The sequence below is a fragment of the Rhipicephalus microplus genome, chromosome X (genome assembly GCF_043290135.1).
Source record: "Rhipicephalus microplus isolate Deutch F79 chromosome X, USDA_Rmic, whole genome shotgun sequence".
In the NCBI taxonomy this organism is placed as follows: domain Eukaryota; kingdom Metazoa; phylum Arthropoda; class Arachnida; order Ixodida; family Ixodidae; genus Rhipicephalus; species Rhipicephalus microplus.
This window is the reverse complement of record NC_134710.1, coordinates 305,818,789-305,843,601: the sequence shown is the minus strand read 5'-3', so window position 1 is coordinate 305,843,601 and position 24,813 is coordinate 305,818,789. Positions and strand designations below refer to the sequence as shown.

The following is a 24,813-nucleotide window of genomic DNA, read 5'->3' as shown; positions in this document are numbered from 1 at the left end:
TGTGCCTCGAAAATTGCGTAAATTTCCGTACTCACCACAGGTCCACCAAAGATGACGACAACTAACGTTGTGAGACTGGTTTCTGCCACTGTACGGCCTATCAGAAAGCTTTCATGATCGTAGACGGGTATGGGCCGCAGATGTCGGGTAAACCCCACTACTGAACACCGGTCCACTAGAATGAAGAAGGCTACACTCGACTTAAGAAATGGCTACAAAGCGACGGCGGCGAGTCCGACCCTGAGTGTACTTACAACGAGAGAATACTATAGGGTACGGTAAAGGGAACGGCGGACATGCGGGAATACCCGGAAGGTATTAAAGGCATATGCACCAGCGAAGACGTCCCCGTAGATTTCTGAACCCTTGGTTTCAGTTATAGGTTCCGTCTCTGGCGTGTGCACGTGTGTGTTGTGTCTGTGACTGTCTTCGGTTTGACTCGCACCTCCCTGCGATGAGAATCAACGGAGAAACTGCCTAGCAACGACCCCGAAGCAAGCTAAAAGCAACCTGCCTATACACCAAAACACAGTGAACTCGGTGCTTGCAGCCATATTGAAAAGCGCGTGGCACCATCTGTTACAAGTGTGGCGAAGCAACACCCTCAACTGCCACGCAAACAGACGCTCTGCAAATCAAACGTGAAACTTCACAACTCGAGTGCGGCTGTAATCATGTTTTGCGCTGTTCCTATGCTGGAATATTATGCTGATTTCGTGTGAAACGTCGAGGCGACCTTTCTCGACAGTCCGGAATGTCTGCAGCACGTGCATTGCAGACTGCGGAAGCAACTTCATCAGGTGCGTATTATCCGACTGAAAGAAACGCGAACAGCGTTAACTGCGGCGTGCCTTGACTTTGACAAGGCAGAATTTGTGCTGTAAGCCGGCGTCAACATAGCGCTGGGATCTGGCTTCAGCTTAGGCTCATGGACCGCATGTGTATCAATTGTCAGTTCTGCCAGGCACTCAGAACACACACGCGGTGCAAAAGTGGCAGTCAGAACAAGATTTTAAAATGCTACCATGGCGCCGGTCGAAAGCACATGTAGATTCGCCTAGTGACAGTCAAGAAGGCATGACGCCGTTCGAACGAGTGGAAAACCATGCTTCCCGCGCCGTTCACATCTCTTTTCATCGCGATAGTAGGCCGTTATAGTTGTACTAACCATGCACGGCGCGTAAATCCACGCGTGAGTCGTAATACGTATATCCTATTATTGACATGCGGCCTGCGGAAGAGTACGGCAATAGTTTTGTGCCGCATACTGCACGCAAACGCTGCTGTAAAGTGAAACAGCTGGAGTCGCGCTTGAATAAACGCAATAAGTATACTTACTCGTACACTTCACTGGGCTCGTAGTTTTTCCTACTGATTGTGATTATATCCTATAGGGCGGCCGAGCTCAGCGTTTTTCGTTAAGGACGGAAATCTGTGCTATCGCAAAACACCGCACCGGCACGATTCCTGCGATGCGCTGTGAACTTACTGGCACTTACTGGCGGTGCTCAGCAATCTCTTCTTCTTGCGCTGGTTGTTGTCGCATCAGGTGATAGCGCAGTGGTAACCAGATGGCATTTTATAAGCGGGCGCAGCGTGAACTGGTGGTTTTTCGCATTTTAAACTCTCAGAGCTACTGCATGCCATGCTAGCGTGGTGCGCCTTGGCAGTTGCAAACAAATTATGGCGTCTCTGGGAGCGAGGGTACACCGCCGAAGGCGCCTGGGTGCGAGATAGGTGTGCTCTCGTCTATAGGCCTAAAAACAACCTAAACGAAGCCAAATCAGTCTTTAGAATTGTTCAGTTTCGCTATTTCAAGCCTTGCGCGGCTTAGTGCAACCTTCGGAAATTTTTGAGTGTCTCTGTGTTCATCACCCTCCTTCTGAATGATCAAAGCGAACATTCTCATGGTTCACCTTCCGGTCAGGTGCCCTCGAGGCAGCAGTGAGCAAGGCACGAGGTTTGGAGTAAAAAAAAAAAAATGTCATGACATGCTGGTAGCAGACTAATTTTCCGACGTGTTGAATCACTCGTTAGAAGTATTTAGTTTTCCCTGGACCTAAACTCGGTAAATATTTCTCAAATTGCCCTGTGGTTTAGGGAAAACGAAATAGTTTTAAGGAGCTATTCAACACGTTGGAAGAGGAGTCTGCTACCGACATGGCATTACATTTTCTTTTCTTTCAACTTACTACACCACACGGTGTTCAGGAGGTGTCGTGGCGCCTCTTGTCCGCCTGCGAGAAAGGGCGAAGTGTGTCGGTCAGAATCGCGCAGCGTTATCCACAGAACTAGAAAAACAATTTCGCACAGCACAACCCACACAGAGAAGCTGAATCGTTTGACGCTCCGCCGACGCTCTTCAGCGGAAGACCTCAAAGGGACATGCGTCATTGTTTTTCTGCGACTCGGTGCCCACGACCACAAACGACACCACGGGGTGTCTCGACGGACCCCGATGTCTAAAGACATTGTTTGACACAGGGGCGTCGAACGCTTTGTCACTACCCAACCACTTTCCTGGTTCTTTGTATTAGCCGCCAAGCAGCCTTTGGACGCATTGTTCATAAGAACAGTCAGGCCGCCGCTTCCTTTTCGGCGCAGGCGCCAGACGTTACTGCGTGCGTTCCATCGTGAACATAACATGGCACTTGATATCAGGTTTGAAGTTATTCTCGCTCTCCAAATGAACAGTCGCCAGCGCTTCCTTCGTTTTCGGTATGTATTATTTGCAATGACACCATAATAAATGTCTGCACATCTGTGGGCTTATCTTGCACCGAAACAATAACCGTTATCTGTATTGCTTACTTTGCTCTCGCTCAGCACTTTTAAATCATGAACAGCATGCGCGTATCAGCGTGACCTAGCGTTCTTGCTGGTAAAATAGCGAGTTTGGAGCGCTAAGGAAGAAATACGCACAATGTAGGAATGTAAAGGATACGATAAAACAAGCCCCATAGGCAAAAGAAAAAAAAAGGGATGAATGCTGTGAATTGCGCATCTTAATGTGCATCTGAGTAGGAGCTAAAGCTTAGCTAGTACCAAACGGGAGCCCCGTATGGACCACACCTGGGCGTATCATGATGACGACATTCATCTGGTTTGAATCAGCAGTGAATATATGCTGCTGTTGTTCAGTCGAAGGTATTGTGATATCACGAACAGGGGCGCACTCGTTCGTCAACGCTATGCTTTAGCCCGCGACGCGTCTGCTGCCAAGCCCGGTTAGTTCATGGCCCGACACTCTGCAAGATGCCCAGGCGTTCGTACATGTTCCGTTATGCGCCTCCGATGCTTATAGAAAGATAGATCGGCGTCCGAATATAAGCCGTGAATTTGTAGGCGTGAAATTGCAGCTTGCCCAACACACGCTTTTCTATTTGTGCACAAAGTTGCATTGTTGAGACGCTTAGCGAGACATCAAGTGAGCTTTTGCTTTACTTTTTTCCTACTATCCCGCGCTCTAGTGCACGCAGGTGAAGGCGTTGTATGGCAGATAGACTGAGCTCATTTATGGGCCGTTCCTTCAGCGTTATCTGTCTTTACGCGTATATGTTTGCTTATAATGCGTGCGACCTCCCCCCCCCCCCCCTCCTCAGGGCCAGCACTTTACGGAAGCGGCGTTCTTCCGTGGAGTGGATGTTATGCGGGGTTTTACGAGCAGCAACCAGTGTGCATGTAACGTACACTCGTAGGCGCGGCGGTGAAGCGGTGGTGTTCGCGTTGCAGGAACTCGATTCGGAAGGGGAAACCCGTTGCCGCTTCAAAGCTCCACTCGCACATTTCCAAACGGCCCACCGTGCACTGAAATCACGGCTCTTTCTGTCGCTTCCCCGGGCGTATCAAAATAGAGCTGCTTCGGTCAGGAATAGAATCTGAAGCCTCGGCATCTGCGCCGCGGAGTTTGTTATTTTCAGGGATGCCGCGAGCTGTCACTTCGGGCTTGGGTGTGACTCAAAAATGACGGCGCATGCTTTTCATCGCTACCTTTTTTTCCAGCGATTTGGTACTGAAGGCGGGGGGGGGGGGAGGAGGGGTGCGTCAGTAAGTGTGCGCGTGGAGTTTGAAAAGCGGGGTGGTGGACAGTTTTGTGGCTACGCTTGACAACATGAAGCCTTTCGGCAGTTCTGTACGGTACATTGCAGTCCTCTTTATCAGCTCTGATCTCATCAAAGTGACAAGAACAGCATCTTTCGCATCAGTAAGGTGGGCACGTTTCTAAGGGTTCATGTTTGAAATCATCACGATCAGAGACGGTGTCATGAACAAGAGAACACATGACGAGTGCTTATCTCTCGTCCTGTGGCCTCTTCAACTCGACTTTTCTGTGCGGCGACCGTGATGTATCTTTGTTGCCTTCGTTAAACGTTAATGGGCTTATCTACTGTTCACAGACCATGCGTAGTTGATGAGCGTTGCTTTAGCTTGTAATAACTACTACCCGCTACGAGTAAGAAAAAAATCTGGGCTTTAAGTGCCACAATCACGATATGGTTATGACGCACGTCAACATGAGGCACTCCGGATCAATTTTCACCATCTGCCATTTCATATCTTGCGTCCGGTGTGTCGGTATTTCGGTCCCTTCGAAAGGCGTACGCTGCGACCGAGGATCGAACCCGCGTTGTCATTCTTAGGAGCGCATTAGCCCGCCAGGCCGCAAAGGCGCTGTTAGTTCCACAAAAAATCCACGCATCTCCATGAAGTGAATGATGACGAGTGGACGAAGCCTTGTCCTAAGGTCCACAATGTCAGCCTTGAAGTCACAGACTGGTATCAAGTACGGATGGACGGAGAGATGGATGGACAGAGAGATGAGTGGACACACACACACACACACACACACACACACACACGCACACGCACACACACACACACACGGGTGGGTGGACGGATGGACGGACCGATGCATGAACGGATTGACAGGTGGAAGGCGCAGATGATCATGTGCTGTACTGTCATATGTGTAGAGAGGAAGAGGATTATGTGCCGCAGTGGGTCGTGCCTTTAGCAAGAGGAGCCGAGCACGAGCTGTTCCCCCGAGCGTTGCGTTTCCTGCGTCGGTTGCTGCCGCCCGCTTTCCGCATCAGTAGACCGGCTGTGCGAGTACTACTTACGCCAATAAACCCCGTTTCAGAGTTTCAGGTTGAGTTACCCCGCACCTCCACCACTCTGCCATCCCAGACATGGCTGAAGAAAACACCCAGCAACCGACTCAGGAAACGCAACGCTCGGGGTCGGCTCCTCTTGCTAAAGGCGTGACCCACTGCGGCACATAATCCTCTTTCTCTCTACATATGCTTGATTGATTCACTGCTGAAGCCGTTTTCTTTACGCAAATGTTTTTTTTTATTTTTCGTTCGGCAGGGGCTCGATTTTCGTTTTGCGTCGCCGACGAGGCTAGGCCCTCGGGAAATTCTCCCTCAACAGGTGGGGGGATCCTAGATTGGGGAATTAGTCCAGAAACTTCGTGTTCGTGAACAGCGCACGCAATGAGGTCTGTTCGCAGATTTCGACACATACCTGTTTATGCAATGTCAAAGACGGCGTGTTCTAGTCAGGGGTTTGAGTGCCGTACCGAAAGCATCGCCGCCCATCGCTTTACACCACGACTAAACGCTGAGGAAAGCGTATTTACAGAAAGGCTTCCCTGTTCGAGCAACCATATTTTTGACAAGCAGAATGTGTCGTGGCTGCTCTGTGCCTCCCCCCCCCCCCCCCCCCGAGATAACCGCGCGTGCTCGCTTGGTGCGCATGTTTACACAGGGCCGTCTCGGAGCAGCGACCGCATAGACCGCCCAGTTTGTTTTGATCTTCGCCGCTTGTTGTGCGCGATAAGCCTGTCGTACGTGACTTTTATCGCTTTTTGGTCGCGCTGCATCTCATCGCGCCGGGCGCGTGCGGCTTCCTCGGTGTCCACCGAACCGTCTTGCCTACGCTGGTGCGTTGGATGTTTTCGGGTGTCACACACGGTAATGCACTGAAAGAACACTCAGCTGTGGAATTCTAGATCGTGGGCTGGAACTGCTGCTGTAGAACGAGAGCTTAGCTTATCAAAGCGGTGTTTTTTTTTTTTTTCCTTCCGAATAAAATGTAGCCGTTCATTCCCGCTACTGTAACTATTCGTGTGATCTCTACTACTACAATATTGCCATACACTTCCAGAGAATGATATTGTGACCTTATGTAGTATACTCGCCCTATCTTGCCACCAGACTATGGTGAGTAAGACAACTTTATAAAGTAGCCTTGAAATCGATCGCTTGGGTCTAGGCCGCTCCTCGCTATCTTCCCGGGCTTGCTGGATTGCCCATAGTCGGTCCTGGAGTTCTGAGCTAGTCAGTGCATTCATCCGGAGGAACTGCGATCCTGAACCATTTCGCAATTCCACAGTACATGCTCCACGGTGGCTACAGGATCGTTACACGATTAATAGTTGGCCTCAGGGTAGGATTCAGGAAACACGCGCTGAAACTTTCACAAAACTAGCATAATTTAGCCGGCGGACTTCTATGGATACAGACTCTTTTTCTTCAGAAGGAACGGGGCGAGGCGTCCCGTTGAAAAAACGCGCGTGGCGGTGCACTCTCCGTGTTACGTGTACGATCGTATAAGTTTTACTCGCGGCCACCTCTTTTCCTGCATTTTTTTAGCAGCTATGTTGTTGTAGTCCAACAAGGTAACAGGGCACCAACCGAACCACGAAATGGGAACGCACGCGCATACCTCGCTCTCTTGTCGTTAAAAATCGCGCACGTGCACATATAACGCCACATTCTGTTTTGTACCGCAGAAATATTATTATTGAGTGCAATGAAATGTGCAAAGGCAATAAAGAGCAGCAAAAGCTAGTATGCCCGTGTGCTCAGATTTGGGGGCACGTTAAAGAATTCCAGGTGGTCAGCATTTCCGGAGCCCTCCACTACGGCGTCTCACGTAATCGTATGGTTTTCGGGGACGTTAAATGCCGCATCTCAATAATCAATTAAAGGGTCCCGAGTCTAGCCTTGCACGATGCATATGCATATATTTCCAGTTGTATACGGGACCGATTGATATCTGGGGTTTAACGTCCCGAAGCCACGATATGACGATGAGGGACAGCATAGTGGAAGGCTCCGACCATATGGTGTTCTTTGACCTGCACTGACATCGCGCCGTACAGAGGCGTCTGGCGTGATCGCCTCTTACGATTGTGGAGGCCGCGATCGAACCCGCAACTTTCGGGTCAGTAGCCGAGCACTGTTCCCGCTGCACCACATCGACGGACAGGTGGGATTGTAAACGCTCGAATAAATTCCCGTTTCTCCAAGACCTAGTCATCAATGTACACGACAATTTATTGATACTATACAGTGCGTTCTCATTAAGCCGGGGCATGATTAATGTTGCTATTAATGAAGGTGAATTATGGAAGGATGAAAGTACACGTATATATATATTTAAGCTATGCGTTTGGCAATCGTTCGAAGTCTGTATGCAGCCGAGAGGGACTCCTGTTCAACATCGAACACAGACGGTTGTAGCATCTTTTGAAGCGCTGAAAGTATAGACATATATATACATGCTTAATTTTTTTTTGTGTGTGTGTGTTGAGAGTCTGTGTGTTTTCTGGCAATCGGGCGCTCTTTGAGCTCTTATTCGCGCACTCAGATACGAACTAGCTCGAGGTCTCGGCTGCTGCCTTTTTGAAAAAGGTATTAGCGAAACTCGACACCGACGAAAGTGTTCGTGAACGTCGATGTCCGTGGCGCGTATAACGGTTGCTCGAAGATGTACTATACAGACAATTGTTCTCCTTCATCGTCCGGACGGCGCTCACTGTATAGGACAAATGCCTCTCCCATGTTTCGCCAATCAACCCAGTCTTGTTCTTTCTGCTGGTACGTTCAACTTAACTAACTTCCTAATCTCATCGGCCCACCTAACTTTCTGTCTCCCCTTCGTGCGTTTGCCTTCTCTGGGAATACATGCAGTTACACTTAATGACCAGCGGTTATCCTGCCTACGTGCCATGTGCCCGGCCCATGTTCATTTCTTCTTCTTGATTTTAACTATATTTTACACCCCCGTTTGTTCTCTGACTCACTGTGCTCTCTTCCTATCTCTTAAGGCTACTACTCCTTAAAGGGACGCTAAACTTAAAGGGTTTCGAAAGTGAAAAGCGATTTTATTCTCGTATAAGTAAATTGCTCTTTCACAATTCTAAACTTGCCTCGCTTGCCGCGAGAAAATGCGCAAAAATGAAATGCGGGTGTCGACGCCACCTTGAAATTCCCGCACCCAATACCGTCACATCGTTGCTTTTGACAGCGTGTTCTGGGTGGTATACGTAGTTCATAATCAGTAAAAAGTAAGCGCACTCTGTTATCATGGGGCCATAGACTTAACATAGCAAGCTTCAAGAAATTTCGTTCAGCTTATGCCACCAGAATTCAAAAACGAAATGCCGAAATCCGTGACGTCACGTGCGGAGATTTTGGCGCAAAATTTGGCGTTCGTTTTCGCGTATAGTAATAAACTTGTGATGGTGAAATTAACGTAGATTAGATTTCTTGGATTAAAAATTAACCAATCCAAAGCGATTAATTGCTTCACTCTAACGTCCCTTTAAGACTCCTCGCACGCCAGCCTGATCGTCGCCACGTGTTACACGCGTGGCTTGCGCGCTGCCAGACGTTGGGGGCGCCGTCCGCATGCTCCAGTTAATAGTAAGTGGTTTGACTACTAAACTGGTTATGCCAGAGGGGAAGGGCACCGCAGGTCGCTCGCGGAAGCGCGATGCCAACGCGCGAGTCGGTGCTGGCGGAGAGCTCCTTCTGCCGCCGCGTCTCGTACGACCCTGCGTTGTGGCGGCTGCTTGTTGACGGAACGCTCGACCCCCGCTGCTTGTTCTTCCTTCCCTTCGCCGCGGAGATGCGATGCCGGTTTTCCTCACCTTGGCGGCCCGCGAACGTGGCCACGCGCCTGCAGGCCGCGCGTATCCCGTGATCGAGCTCTAAGTGCGCAGCCGGCGGCACGCCTCGCTTTATGGCGACCTTTCGCAATTCGGTGGTGGCACCACCACCGCAAGCGAACATCGCCGCCGCAGCAGCGCTGCTGCTCGCTCTCCCGGAGGGAGAGTCGCCAGCACGACGGTCTCGTCCGACCCTGGAAGGAAAACAAAGAAGTTCCGGCTTAGTCGCACCGCGTGCTACTGGCCCGGCTCTTTGGAGGGGACACTAGATGGTCCCCGTTAATAAAAGAAAAAAAAGAAACTTATCCGCTGTCGTTCCTCTCCAATCCCGTTCCTGTCCGGTTTAGAGACCGAATCAGCGAAAACTCTGGAGAATGCGTTCATGCAGACAACAGGGCGGCGTTTCCAATGTTCTAGGCTCCGTTGACTCAACTTTTATTTTTCGCCTCCCCTTGGTACGTCACTCACTTTCGAGCCATTGAGCTGTTGGGAATGTTTACAAGGGCGCTACCGTAAAAACACAGGCCCTAACTTCTCCTGTCATCTTTTTTTTCTTTTTCTTTCGATGTTGGATGCGTGGCTTCCCTGACTGCTTTAGATGAGGCAGTGCGGGCGGAACCGAACTGCAAAAAAAAAAAAAAAAGAATGCACTTGTTTCTTTTTGTTGTTTTTTTTCTTTTACAGCGAAGCGGGAAATGGCTGTAGAGTCTTAGTCCGTTTGTTTGTGTGCAGAAACCCTGAGCGCTGGAATGTGCCACAGAAATCGGGCAAACTCCCTCACTGCTGGAGCATTAGAAATGAAGAAGGCAACACGCGAGAGGCGGCAAAGCGCCAAACGCGTGCGGCCATACGCTTCCGGAAGGGCCCCCTTCGGACTTTTGCGTATTATTTTTCTGTGCAGTACCAGTAGTAAGGTACACTACCCTGTGAGCATACTAAGTTACCGCAAATCCACGTGACGGGATCGCCAGCGAACTTAGCACGTTTTAAAGTCATGTTACGGAAAGGTTATCTGTGCTGGATACGTGCCAAGGGCGGCTCAGGATTTTTCTCCTCGGCTGACACTTACAATGAGTTCCCTATGGGGAATGAATGGGGGGGGGGGGAGTCCTTGGAGGCGGGGAATTAAGGGTGTTGTATATTTACTCTTCGGGGGGGGGGGGGCAGGTAAAATTGGGGGAGGGGGGCTCGAACCCCCCCCCCCCCGATTGATGTATACCGCGGAATACATACAAACAAGAAAAATGCATATTTCTGGAATGGAAAGCTTTGCAGAGTAAGCTCTAAATTCAGAAGGAACTGTTTGTGCCTGCGTTACGGATTTAGTTGCAGAGTGTGCGAACGTGTTTGTTTCTAAATTGCGTGTCACCTCTGTGTGGTGTGCCCAGCAGCTTGGCCGCACATGCACTTTCACAGTGTGGGATGGCTCCTGATTAGTTTTTTTTAGGGCTCAGGCCCACTGGTGTTGGTTGAGACGACAATTGGAGCACCGACAACAATCAGTAAGGAACACATAGATAGATAGATAGATAGATAGATAGATAGATAGATAGATAGATAGATAGATAGATAGATAGATAGATAGATAGATAGATAGATAGATAGATAGACGGACGGACGGACGGACGGACGGACGGACGGACGGACGGATGGATGGATGGATGGATGGATGGATGGATGGATGGATGGATGGATGGCAAGATGGCAGGATGGCAGAAGGGCTTGCAGTACGCAAAGAAATCCTTCTCATTTAAAAGAAAGATAAAGAGAAACAAGGAAGGCCACGCAGGTTAACTCTTCCCTGACCTCCATTATATCGTAGCACACGGGATTGGACCTTCCTGCCTTTTCCTTACGCTTTTCCTTACTTCCAGGTATATCCTAGAGCCTTGGCTACATATACAGGATTTAAACCCACTTCAGTCATTATAACTTCCTTATCGCACTTTTCTTAGTTCGGTTTAGGACTAATACTGTAAAAAGTTTCCAAATCCGATTGCTCTGCGTAGGGCTGAAGCGCACGTGGCTCATTTTAGTCCCCCGATTGGCCGCTTTGCATTGGTGGTGCTGCATGCATGTACAAGCTATAGAGTTACTGTATATGCTACCTTTAGGTGGCATATACAGGTAGCATATACGGTAACTCTAGTACAAGCGATGTGGCATCGCCGCTGATGGATGGCCAATTTGAGGGCGGGACGCATCGGCTACGCTAGGGCTGCACACTGCATAACTTGATTAATTTCTTTGAAAAATGAGCCCACTTCCACACATAAAGTTCGTTCAACTGAAATATTCACTATTCAGAAATTCGTTTAACTTAAAGAGTTTTGCATTCAGTGCACAGTAAAACTGCCGGGGATTTGACAAAAGTTAGTTATTCTGAAACATTCGTTAAACCGACGTTCGTATGAGTGACAGTTCACTGTACATCCTGCTGGATGTCTATGGTGCCCGAAAGCCTGTTTCGAAATTTACCAGCAGATTTCACCCACCAAGAGCAACGCCCCTCAATTTAAATGAGTCCTGATAAGCTATCTTCGTTTTCTTCGTTTATACATTAAAAGATGAATGCCCCGTTCCTTACACAGGAAAAATTATTGCCGGCAAGCCACGACTTCACGAGGTGGGAAGTATAGTCGCATAGTCACGAGGTGGGAAGTAGTCGCGTGAAAACAGGACATCTTCACCTGTTTGACAATCGCTCTGGCTTGCTCGGCCGTCCGCCGTGCAGATACATCGGTCCTCACAACGGCTGCCAGCACAGGAGGCAACCGAGCGCGCAGGAACGAGTGCCTCAGAGATAGCCATGCCCCGCTTCCACGTGGCTACTTCATGCTTTGGGAAGTTATCACACCGTGTGTGTAATAAAGCGTTTTCAAAGGAACAACCAGGTGTCGCGCAATGCGAATTGCGTAACGACTGGGGTCGTCGGATGCTCCAACCCATTACTATATATCGTTACGCATAATATTCCTCATCGTCGTCAGCCGCAGCATCAAAGAATTGCGCAAAGTTCCTTGCAAGTGTGTAGCAGGTGCCACGCTTCTCCGAAGAATGACGAAGGATGGCATATTGGATGCTTCCTTACTACAATAAAAAAATCACAGCATATCCACGGAGTAAATGATGATGAGTGGAGCGAAGCGTCTGTCAGCCCGTCCAGGCTTCCGTCCGTCCGCGCGGCCATCCATGCGTCCATCCATGCGTCCGTCCGTCTGTCCATGCGTCCGTCCGTGAGTCTGTCTGTCTGTCTGTCTGTTCGTGTGTCCATCCGTCCGTACGTCCGCGCATCTATCCATCCGTCCGTCCGTCCGTTTGCTACTCTCTCTGTCCATACGTCCGAGCGTCCATCTAGTGAACACTCCAAGTACCGCCATTTCCCATCTCGCATACCCTGTGGCTACCAACGACTACTGCTACATACTGGAGGATGTACAGACCCACACCTTAAGGAGCTTCGACCCTAAAATATTTATGGTGTAGTGGGAACATGCATTAGTTGGCGGTATTTCGGAGCTAACTTGGAACATATGCTCTGGCGGTACCCCGCGTTACGCTCTGGGGAAGTCATCCCGCCGTCCAAATGGGAGGGCGCTATCACAAGCTCCGGACTCGAAAAACAGTTATGGACAGTCCGCCGGGCCCGCGACGAAGCAGAGAGACTTCGTCTTTCAGTTCCGACGTGGGAGCGGCCCGCAACGTGCTAAATCGTGTTCCGAAAGACCAAATAAAGTTCAATAATCCATTCATGCTGTAGTGCGTACCCTACAACTATGCTTGGAGCAATCATACAAATATGGTATTGAAAAAGTTCCAGAAAGACTGCTCTTCTAGCTTTCGCTTTGATAGTGCTGTGCGTTTCGTGTAGGCCTGGCGGCTTTTAGTAAGTATGTGCCTTATTCGCAAAAGCCTAAAAGGAAGAGGATAAAGGGCAGGGCTGCCGTTGGTGGCTACTTTGCACCAAATTGGCTACATTATGACCCCGTCTGGCGACGAAAATTTCAGGTTGGCTCCATATATACTCTGGGTCTACTTTTGCACTTCTGTTTTTGCGTATTAAGTATCCATTTTTCTAATTATTGGCGCATAGTACACTCTGTCCCTTAGCTTTTCTGTCGTGTCAGCCGACACCTGTGGCGTCCTTCCCCGTACACAAACAGAATCGAAGCACCCAAGACAAATACGGAAGTGTGAAGCTTTGTGCATGTTGGCCAACGCGTGGCTGGCGCGCCGCTCCCGCTACCGTATGCTGGCGCGACGCGCAAGTTTCTTGTCTGCAGCGCGTGTTCTCAGTTGATTTTGGGAAAGGCAGGTCCGCAACAAACTGACGATGGACTGTTCAACTTCACTTTTCACTATCTGAAGTTGGAGGGGTGCTACGTATAAACACCACTAATCGAATTTCGTCTGCTGCTTCAATGTTTAATGTTCCTGCTGACTTGTTGTCTCGAACGTTCCAAACATCGCTCTGTATCTGGTAAGAAATATATATCTATTATAATAACTATACGCCGGCGCAGTTATTAAAATTTATTTATTCATATGCAACCTTTTTCTCACTGGAAAACCAAGCAAGGGGGAACTTTTGGTCGTATTTGTATGGTTTTAATTATTAAAAACGATGTTATTCATTGTTGAAAATTTAAAAACTGTGCCCGTGTGCTCAGATTTGGCCGCACCTTAAAGAACCCCAGGTGGTTGAAATTTTATGAGCCCTCTACTACGGCGTCTCTCATAATTATATGGTGGTTTTGGGACGTTAAACCCCGCCCACCAACCAATCAATCAATAAAAACTGCACTCGTAGTACTGCTTTTGTTCTATGTGGCTACACATTTGGCGATAACGTTCCATGACGTGGCTACTTTGGCGACCTTTAGCTTGAATAGTACGTCCTTTTCATATAGCTAATAAAATGTTGGGGTTTAACGTCCCAAAACCGCCATCTATGGTTGTTTAACGCGCACCTGGATACAAGTACGCGACTATCTTGCATTTCGTATTGGCTGCTTCTCAACAGTATTTGCTTTATGGTCGGTGAAGTGGTGGATTGGTGATGGAGCGTAGTTGGATGTTTGCAAGGACGAAGTAGTGGGCAGTTTGCAAAGGTGGAACTATAGGCGGTCACGTACAAACAAGGGATGGACACAGTGGGACAATCTATGGTTGTTTAACGCGCACCCGGATACAAGTACGCGACCATCTTGCATTTCGTATTGGCTGCTTCTCAACAGTATTTGCTTTATGGTCGGGGAAGTGGTGGATTCGTGATGGGGCGTAGTTGGATGAATTGCAAGGACAAAGTAGTGGGCAGTTTGCAAAGGTGGAACTATAGGCGGTCACGTACAAACAAGGGATGGACACAGTGGGACAATCCATGGTTCTTTAACGCGCACCCGGATACAAGTACGCGACCATCTTGCATTCCGTATTGGCTGCTTCTCAACAGTATTTGCTTTATGGTTGGTGAAGTGGTGGATCGGGGATGGGGTGTAGTGGGATGTTTGCAAGGACAAAGTAGTGGGCAGTTGGCAAAGGTGGAACTATAGGTGGTCACGTATATACATGCGAGGCATGGGCAGGCCCCCTTCTTTAGGAGCTTCGTCCCTATAAAAGTGCTGGAAGAGGAGTGAAAAGCTAAAATGCACTACTGTGTGCACCCTGTTGAGAACGACGGACCGATCCCGCCGAAGCCACCACTGTTGCGAAAGACGGCCACGCCAACACGGCCCCGGAGGCGCCACTGCTTTCAACTCCGCCGGGAAGGTCACCAGCCGTTTGGTAGCGTATGTTTATCAGCTCGCGACTGCTTCTGCGCAGAGCTGATAAGACGAGCGGACGAGACGACGGTGAGTTAAACAAGGTTTATGTACAGCATATATACAGAGGCGTTACAATTTCGGCACTGGGGCCGACAGAGACTCGAAGAGCCGAGCTCTTCTCTCTAACACATAGTTCAGCCTTTCGCCTAAGACCGCTGACTCACACACATGTCGGCACTCCGACACGGGGACGCCTCTCACATAGGACCGCCGATCGCGACACGCCGCAGGGCTTCTTTTATTTGCACCGGGTCCAACCAAAAAGTCCAATCAGAAGCGCCGCTGGTCGTCCGAGCAGATTCCGCCAATGGGGGCCGCCGCGCCATGCGTCAGACCACCAGGCACGCGGCCGCCGGCTCGCTGTCACGTGCGCCGCTGACTCACTGCACCTGGGCCAGAGGGGCGCCGCGCGTGTTCACGCCGTCGAGGTGATCGCGCCAGGCGGACTGGCCTTGACCCAGATTGCCTTTTCCAGAGGCACGGACGTTTGACGAGGACTCGCTGGCATAACAGCACCCCCGCCGCCAGACAATGCACCGGAAAGACGAGCTGCTTCCACGGGGCTCGGATGTCAGGTGCGCTCGTTCGCCAGGTCCCTCCAGGTTCGCCTCCAGGGCCATGTGGAGAATACAGCTCCAAACTGTTCCGGGAACACATTCCACTTTTGACGACGGATCCCAGCTCCACTGGCTTGTCGCCACAACTTGCTGACCAGCTTCACTCGTCTCTTCTGACCATCTTCGGTTTCAGCACTTGTCGATGGTTCTGCAACTTGCTAAGAACGGTTCGACAACAGACAACACACGACACAAGCAAGTGCCCTCGGTCACCCGACAGAACACCAGACAAAGTATAGTACAACATATACCTATCTACGTGTTTATCGGAATTTTGTTCCCTCTACATCAAGAGGCACATGTGGGACACAAGACTCTTAAAATGACAACTCAATTTTTTTTTCCCACGTACAACAACGTAACGAATTAGAATACCACAAAGTTGGCCCCTTTGAGATCACTCTGAACGAGAGCGCTCAGCCCAGGTCGTGATGAGGTCAAAATTTTGCCCCGAATCGCCAGCCAGAAACCGAAAGGTTGAGAAGGTACTAGCTAGAACGCACTGCTCAATGCACCTGCATTAACGTTTACCTTTCCCTTTTTTTTTTCTTTAGCGAACGTCAAAGTTGCGCTGTGGAGCAACATGCTCCACCTCAGTAACCGGCCACTTTTAGGCGACGATACCTATGCGGCACCAAGAGCGGCTCACACTTTCGACGTTGTACAGGGGAACAACGATACGGCTTGCTACTGATTGACTCCTCACCGCTTAGCTCGATATCGTGTTCGACCACCGTCGCGTCTCCGGGACGGTCCGACAACACATACCCAAACTCGGAAACAATCTTTCTCAGGTTCTCTTTCTCAGGTCCTTCTTCACTTAAGCTAGGCTCTAGGTTTATCTGCTCCCGGATTACTTTCGATCCCCCTTCGATTACCTCACTAGAACTCAAAATTTCTGCTTCCTCTTCCTCTGAAGCATTCAACAGCTGATTTACGACCGCTTGATGTTGAACATTGGGTTTCATCAAGTTGTAAATTTTGTTCTGCCGCCTTCCTACTTGCACTTCATAAGTTGTATCGCAAGGCTTCGATAATACTTTGGCGGGCCCTTCCCAATCAACCTCAAGCTTGTTCCTTTTGGATGGCTGCAGCAGCATTACCCGACTCCCTACTTCAAAAGCACGCTTCTTCACCGATTCCCCGTAGTGCTCCTTCGACAGCACTTTTGCCGCGTTTTTCTGGCTTTCCACTAGCGCTTCAATTTGGCTTTCCGCTAGCGCTTCAATTTGGCTTTCCACTAGCGCTTCAATTTGGCTTTCCACTAGCGCTTCAATTTGGCTTTCCACTAGCGCTTCAATCGAGAGATCCTCACTCTGCTCTCGAATGAGCGTTTCTCGATCAACTCTCGGCAGCTCGCTCCAACTTTCCGCTACAGGCGAGAGCATTGCAGCCCTCTCTCTCTGATCCAATGGCGCCATGTCGTCTCCCCTTTCTCCGGAAACCGCGCCGGTCGTGTCGGCGACGGGCCGCTCGCGTGACTGCTCACATGACTCATGCGGAAACTTTCCTTTCTGGGGTTCCGTCGACCCGCCGACAAGGTCACTTGAGAGTTCACCGCATGGAACCAGGTCCAGCTTCCGCGAAAGCTTTCGCGCTTGCGATCGCGTGAGGGCCATGCACGCTAAGTTGGGGAAGAACGATTTGCCCTGCTCTTTGAGGAGCTGCTCCGAGTTGTTGGAGAAAAGATAAGGAAAACGATCGTTCAGCGCGGCAGACACAGCCGCTTCGGTGCGAAGCTTACCGAACGGGCCTTCAATGACAACCGTGGCGATTGGTAAGCGAACACTCTGCTCCTCGGCGACTTGCCTGATCCACGCGCATTCTCCTGTGAAGTCATCCGGAGACACCAATGAAGGATGGACAACGTCCATGGTTGCCGCTGAGTCTCTAAGTGCTCGGCACGTTTTCTCATTGACCCTAATTTCTTGGAGATACGGCTCCAACAACCGAATGTTTTTTTCTGATTCTCGGATCGTTGCGAAGGCAAATTTTTCCTGACAGTTTCTCGCGATGTGCCCTTCCTTTTTACAGTTGTAGCAGATTAGCGGCTTCCGTTTGTTTTCCGATTCAAATGCCTGTGTGGTAGAAACCTCACTCGATCTCTCCGCTTCTGTTTGCCCTTCCCCTACACTGTCCTTCGTAAGAGACGGGTCCTTTTTGAAATTACGGTGCGGAACGGGTTTCCGTTGATCAGGTTTCCTTGAAAAGCCCTCTTTCCTTTCATCCTTTTCAACGCGCGCTGCCCTGCTATGCAACTTTCGGCGAGTATAATACTCCTCAGCTAACTCAGCTGCCTTGTTTAACTGTACGTCCCCAAGTCTGTCCTGCAGCCAAAGTTTGACATCCTCCTCGATGCAGCGGTAGAATTGCTCCAATGCAACGCATTCCACCACTTTATCGCGGTCGTCATAAACACCTTCGCCCTTGAGCCATTCAATCAAATCGGCTTTAAGACGAAACGCGAAGTCAACGTGTGACTCATTCCCCTTTTCAGCATACCGGAACCTTTGCCTGAAAGCCTCGGGTGACAACTTATAACGTCTCAAGAGCACTTCCTTAACCTCGTCATAGCTCTCAAGCGCTTCCCTCTACAAGCAAGTTATCGCGTCGGACACTTCGCCGGGAAGAAGAGCTAGAAGGTTCCGCGCCCAAAGAGACTGCTCCAAAGCATTTCGCTCACAGACGTGTTCAAACTTGACGAGATACTTCGCCATGTCCTCGCCTACTACGAACGGTGGCAGTTGGTCACGAATTCTAAAACCGCTGACCTGAATCGTCGGAGAAGCTACGCTAGGCGCCTGCGAACACTGTAGGATTGCCAATTCTAGTCGTTTCAACTCTAGGCGCTCTTGTCTCTCGGCCTCCTCGCGCTCGCGACGTTCTACTTCTCGCCTTTCAGCCTCCTCACGGCGTGCTTTAATATCCACCCAGGCCTCATCGACTTCCTCAGCCGACACTCCCTCATCCTTCATGATCTCAAGGATCGCTTGCTTTCGTTTCGCACGGCCCAAAGTAATGCCGAGTTCCTCACAAATTTCGATGAGTTCCTTCACTTTAAGGTTCTCCATCGTTCACACTAGCCTCTTGCTGTTTGCCCTTGTTAACAATTTACTTGCCGTACCCACTATAAGCCTACTAGCAAGACGCGCAAGCAATTTTTTCACACTCCCGTGTTTACCCCCTCCGCATTAACTTTGGTTTCAAAGCGCTTCGACTTGGCTTGAAACGATCAAAGCTCACTTCAATGCTTCACACAGCCCTTCTCTAAACTACTACAACCTGAGCTAGAGTAGTCTGGTGAACTGAGGGGAAAACATCAGGCACTCACCGCATCGATGTCGCTGACGCCGGCCGATCCCGCAGCTGCCAACCACTGTTGAGAACGACGGACCGATCCCGCCGAAGCCACCACTGTTGCGAAAGACGGCGACGCCAACACGGCCCCGGAGGCGCCACTGCTTTCAACTCCGCCGGGAAGGTCACCAGCCGTTTGGTAGCGTATGTTTGTCAGCTCGCGACTGCTTCTGCGCAGAGCTGATAAGACGAGCGGACGAGACGACGGTGAGTTAAACAAGGTTTATGTACAGCATATATACAGAGGCGTTACAATTTCGGCACTGGGGCCGACAGAGACTCGAAGAGCCGAGCTCTTCTCTCTAACACATAGTTCAGCCTTTCGCCTAAGACCGCTGACTCACACACATGTCGGCACTCCGACACGGGGACGCCTCTCACATAGGACCGCCGATCGCGACACGCCGCAGGGCTTTTTTTATTTGCACCGGGTCCAACCAAAAAGTCCAATCAGAAGCGCCGCTGGTCGTCCGAGCAGATTCCGCCAATGGGGGCCGCCGCGCCATGCGTCAGACCACCAGGCACGCGGCCGCCGGCTCGCTGTCACGTGCGCCGCTGACTCACTGCACCTGGGCCAGAGGGGCGCCGCGCGTGTTCACGCCGTCGAGGTGATCGCGCCAGGCGGACTGGCCTTGACCCAGATTGCCTTTTCCAGAGGCACGGACGTTTGACGAGGACTCGCTGGCATAACAACCCCAAGGAGGTGAACCGAAGTAGGAGCTAGAGGTTGGCAGCCAAGTGTAGGTAAATCAAAATGGCAAGTGTATAGCAGTGAGAGAAAGTGAAACAGACAAATGGGGTGCAGTTGACAAATGGGAAGAAAAAAGAAGTTTTTACACTACGGTACGTTACGGCACTGAGTAATTGTTTTTACAGTATGGCAAAATTGAAAGCGGAAACAAAACCTGCATGCGAATGCAAAGATTAATGCACTCCTACTTGCTACATGACAAAAGAAAAAAAAGAAGAAAGAAAGATAACTAGAGAAAACAAAGGAGCAAGAGTTCGCAGCGAAATTGGCCTTGTGCCTTCTGCAACAGAAGTAGGGATTTAAGCTACTAGCTCGGCTCATCGTAATGGAACACTAAAAAGATATTCGTCGAGTGAGATCCGTACAGGAACCTTTCAACTTTCACAGTAGCTAGGATTTATTGGGAGGGGGGGGGGTATTAATTGTTGAGCATTACTTAACTGCTGAAAGTGTAACTGTTCAGTTAGATTACTTGGGGAGAGTGAAAAAGCAGACAAGAGATGCGCACGTTCCTTTGGCAGAATCTCTTCGTCGCCGCCGCGGAAACCCTGCGTTGTGTTTAAACCTTAAATGACATCGAAGCCACAAAGCGTCGGTGAGGTATATATATACGACGTGGGCGTTTCTATACGTGATGCGCTATTCGTCAGCAAGCCCCCCCCCCCCGACCCCTTTACAGCGGAGTGGGCACTGCTTCGAGAGCACTTGATGTAATCCTGATGGCGTAGCCAACGCCAAGAAGACACCTTATGACTAGTTGCGAAGTTCCAGACTTCCGCATGCGTGGGCAGGGAAACTAATTTCCCCGGAGAAACCCGGAAAGTAAGCTTGAAAGGACACCAGTTCTTCCCGCATATTAGCGATGAGTGAAAAAAAAATAATAACTTGAGAAGAACTGTGCGAAAAAAAAAAAAAAACGTGACACACACAGTGAAGACGTTCCCATATTGTTTTATTTTGTTTCCACGCTGCTCGCCTCCAGTATACCAACTCTCCAAGCTAACCACAACCTTCTGAGATGACACGACTGCATTAATGAAGAGGAGCGCTCGTACCCCAGGCCGATTTGGCTGCAGAGACGTCGTCCAAGCGCGCTGAACGAACGTCGCTTTCTTCGCGGTGAATCGGGCGCGCGTCGTGGTGCTGCTGGCGCCTGCTTCGTCGTCGACGGCCAGGCGCGTGCACGGCTTCAGCGGCCATTAGTCACCGCGAGCTCCCTTTGCTCCGGACCTCATTAGCTTCGCATCTGTCTCGCTCAGGCTTGCGGCAGGCGCCCGCGGCAGTGCCATTTGTTTTCGCCGCGCGCGTGCTCCTTGTAATGCGCGTACTGGGGCGTTCGACAAATTGCGGCGATTCCCTCCCTCTCTCTCAGTGTGCGTCAAAGTGGGCTCGCGATGCCCTTCAAACTCGGTTTCTGGGCGAACATCCGCGCATTCCCGAAAACCGTCCAGGGGACGCGCGCCTAAGGCTTACTTCCCGGCCGCTCGATCTCGTGCGACGGCTTTTCAATAGAACAGCTAATGGCTCTGAAGGCCCTTGTTCGGCACCATCGGGCGTAAGCTTCGCGAGATGAATAATCACCCCCCCCCCCCCTCTTCGCGGCGTCAACAGATAGGTGCCGGTAGTCGTGGTCGATCGTTGAAGCTGTGCCGTGGCGCGCGCTATGAGAGCCAAGATCGCGGATTACAACGATGGCTTGCTATAGGTACACAATTTCTCTGATGAATGCACCTTTGCATTCATTTAATTTGTGCGTTGGCACCTTAAAGTGTTGGCGCCTTGCGAGTTGCACCACTTACGAGCCCTTATCGCGTAATGCAATACTCTCTGATTCTCTCTCTCTCTCTCTCTCTCACACACACACACACACACACACACACACACACACACACACACACACACACACACACACACACACACACACAGGCGCGCGCGCAAATACAAAAAGAAATACTGGTAACGAAGGAAAAAACTTGGCGGGGATATCTTCGACAACATTATCAATCTATGAGTAATAGCATGTCAGTAATCACGCACAGGTAATTACCGGCTAATGGTAGTGCAGGAGTTGTGCGTATAGCCGCTTTCAGAACGCGTGACTGTGTTAATACATACTTCAATTTCCCCCTTTCTCGCTCCTCTTCATCATATTTCATACGAGCAAGGGCTTGAGCGCACGCGCATAGCAGCCTCACATTTATTGGCGTTGTCAAAGGGGGTTTGGAAGTGGGGGGTTCACCTCCCTCCAGTACACAATATTCAAGTTTTTTGTTTATATGTTCAAGCTATGTAGCTTGTATACCTACTGAATGTTGTTCATATCAACACAGCCGTACGGTAATGAACGCCATCTCATGAATCTGAATTATATGCAGTTGCGAATACACGATCCAGTTTGCGAAGTAGAATATACGTGAACCACCGACAAGTGCACCGAACACGACACGTAGAGTTTCCCGGTTCGGATACCGAACTGCAGAGGTCAGTGTGCATGAAGGGGGACGGAAGGGGTACGTGGCGATATGGAGGTTCATTTAAGGTCCCTCGACGTAGCAGCGGCGTAAGGGGGGACAATAGGGTTCCATTTCGTAAGAGTTCGGACGCTTCCAGGCAGGTGGCTGTGCCTGTAGGGCTGTTTTTGAGATGGGCGGCACATCGCTGCAGGGCTGACAGCGTACGCCTGCTGGTCTGCAGGGAGCGGTCCTTCCCTTGGTTACTTCGCGGAAGCGATGCCTGTCGATCCGACATGACTGGATCCTGCCGTCGCCCCGTTTCGCTGGCGGTTGCTCTCTGACGGACAGGCGGATGGCTTAGTGCAGGTCGCTGGTATGTCATTTTTTTTCTCATCTAGTGCTGCCGACGTCGTGCTTGTAGCCGGTGTTGTATACCGCCGCTTCGCTGTGATGCGTGTATTGCAGGACGGCTACCTTCCTTTGGCATCGTACCGGCTTTTTGTCTGTCTTCGTGGCCGTCGCTGCTGCGCCCTCTGCATCCGGCCCGTCAGGAAAGAGGATATATAGTTGGCACGATGTTGTGGGCCCATGTGTACGAAACGCGCGAGCAGAGTTCAGTGCAGCGTGCTCGCGTGATTCGATCCGAGAGTGCTTGCGACTCGAGCGAAGGTGAAGAGCTTTGTTATAAAACAATAGGCATAGTTTGGTCTGCATACTTCGGCATTGGACCGGTGTGGTAGGCGCTGTGGGTCTTGCGGAGGCTTCATGTTCAAGAATGCGTCGCGTGGGGTGACTTTGAAAGCGCGTGTCCTGAAGCCGATCGCACGTGCTAACAATGGGTGAGCGTTCTCCGCTGGCTCGAAATATGTGTAATGGTGTGACCATGCCAACTGTGTTCTGGGTTATAGGAGTGCTGAGCAACATGAAATTCTATTTTGAACTAGACTTTAAATAGACTGAAATAGACTGAAGTTTCACTTCATAATGAAAGGAGTTTTCATTCAGCATCATTCGAGCACTTCGTTCAAGAGCAAGTTTCCCGTCAAGGCTGAGTTGAAAATAACAATAAAACGGTATTCACGACACTCAATATGCTATATTTCGTTTTCTGCAATTAACAAAAGTCGTTCTTTCGCTCGATAGGCGAATAACTGATATCGATGCGAGAGAGAGAGAGAGTGATCCGAGAAGAAAAAGAAAATAAAAGCAGACTATTTTCTGCCTCTCTTCATGCGGGCACGGCTCAGCGCTATTTGGGATTATGAAGGGGGAAGTTAAGTTTATATACAGAGAGAAGATATAGATAGCGGTCAGTAGATGACAAGAGAGTATCTTGTGAGTCTAAGCGGAAGGGCGAAGCCACGGCGTTCATCTATAGGACGCCGTGGTCCTAGAAACCGCTAACTTGAGAAAATCTCGCAGGGCTATAGTATCCTGAACGGTGCGGGAAAGAGGAAGTGCTTTATAGTTGTCGCAGGGAGACCGAGCACGTGGTACAGCGGCGCACCATCTCGCAGAGTTCACCGTCTAGAGCAGGCCTGGGGCAAATGATGTGCTCTAGCGTTTCTTCGGCAACACATGCGGACCGCAGGGGATGAAGAGCGACCCGCGGAGTACATACGTACTGCAGGCCAGGCGCTGCCGGTCCACAGGCAAAGCAGCAGTAGCCACCGCTTGCGTTTCTTCAGGAGTGTGGCTGGTTGAGGTGACGGAGGATTAACCCGCTTGTCAGGGTGCGCCGTTGCTAGCAGCTGCCGCAGGCGTTGCCTGGAGCAGTCCGGCCTTGGTGTTTGGAGTGTAGCCGTAGTGAGCTGATTTTGCGGCGGCGTCGGCCTCCTCCTTGCCATCGTGGGAGGGAAGCCAATGGAGAGACGGACGCACACAGCTAGCTCTGATGCAAGTTAGCGTGACGTGACGCAGCACCACGGTGAGCCCAGCTCGGACTGGCCGCAGCAGCGCTTGCATAGCTGCAGCCGGGAGTTGCAGAGAATCGCACCGGGACACCGGGGTATTGTAGTGAGGTAGTCGGCTGCTAAGTGGAGGTCCTGCAGCGAATTCAGCTGCCGTGGAGGTGGCGTTGAAGGGAAGGTGGCACTGAATGGTGGCCCAAGTCGTTGTTGTGACACAGCCGCTGCAAAGCGGGGGATGTCTTGTATGGCCCCATCTGTAAACATCAGACGACGCCCCCGCATGTATTAGACTGCTACACGCAGTGGGGCTCCTTGTCTTGTCGGCCGCATATATTGAAGCGAACGTTTGTTTGCAGCACGAATTTACAACCATACTTTCACGCGCGCTCAGGTGAACAAGAAGAGAACTCGCTTGATCACCGTAATCTGTCGCGGTCACAACTCTAACGAGGAGTTAAGCAGCGCATCGCCATTATCTCTGAGCTATACCCTTGTAGGACATGAGAGTGACGATGATAGTTGTCCTGGAGTGTTTATACGGCTGGTAGCAAAATAAAAGCATGGCAAATTTTAGTGAGAACTTCTCCTTTTCGACTATTTCGGTAGTTTGGTAAAACATGCCCTTGTACGTCATTTCTATGTTTTACTTTCTTCACGGAGTAACCTTATACTCGGCGACTGCGGCCTATCCGATTTTCCCGGAAACAACCCTCGCATCGCCTTTTGGCGAGTTAAGTAATACCACCAGATATCCCGTGCTAACGTCACGGCGGCATTCCGACATCCGATTTTGTTTATAAGGACAAATATTTAGGCGAGTTAGGACTGATACTAAATGAAAAATTGAATAGATCCACTTGAATGCTAGGGTTTGAGCCGAAATAGAACCCGGGTACGTATGGCTGCCAGATGTTCTTCCACAGAACCACGCCAAGAATCAC

At 50.3% G+C, this 24,813-nt stretch overlaps 1 protein-coding gene across 4 annotated transcripts in view; it reads left to right on the top strand.

The window, feature by feature from the left end:
- Window positions 1-24,813, top strand: part of Pde11 (Phosphodiesterase 11) — a 646,106-nt gene that overhangs the window by 430,048 nt on the left and 191,245 nt on the right. Inside the window, exon 1 of one of the 4 annotated variants that reach the window (XM_075879470.1) lies at window positions 22,204-22,335. The exons of the other annotated variants lie outside the window; for them this stretch is intronic. The gene's annotated coding sequence lies outside the window, so the exon portion shown is untranslated. Of the gene's footprint in view, window positions 1-22,203; window positions 22,336-24,813 lie in introns of those variants that run through there. 4 annotated transcript variants of the gene reach the window in all.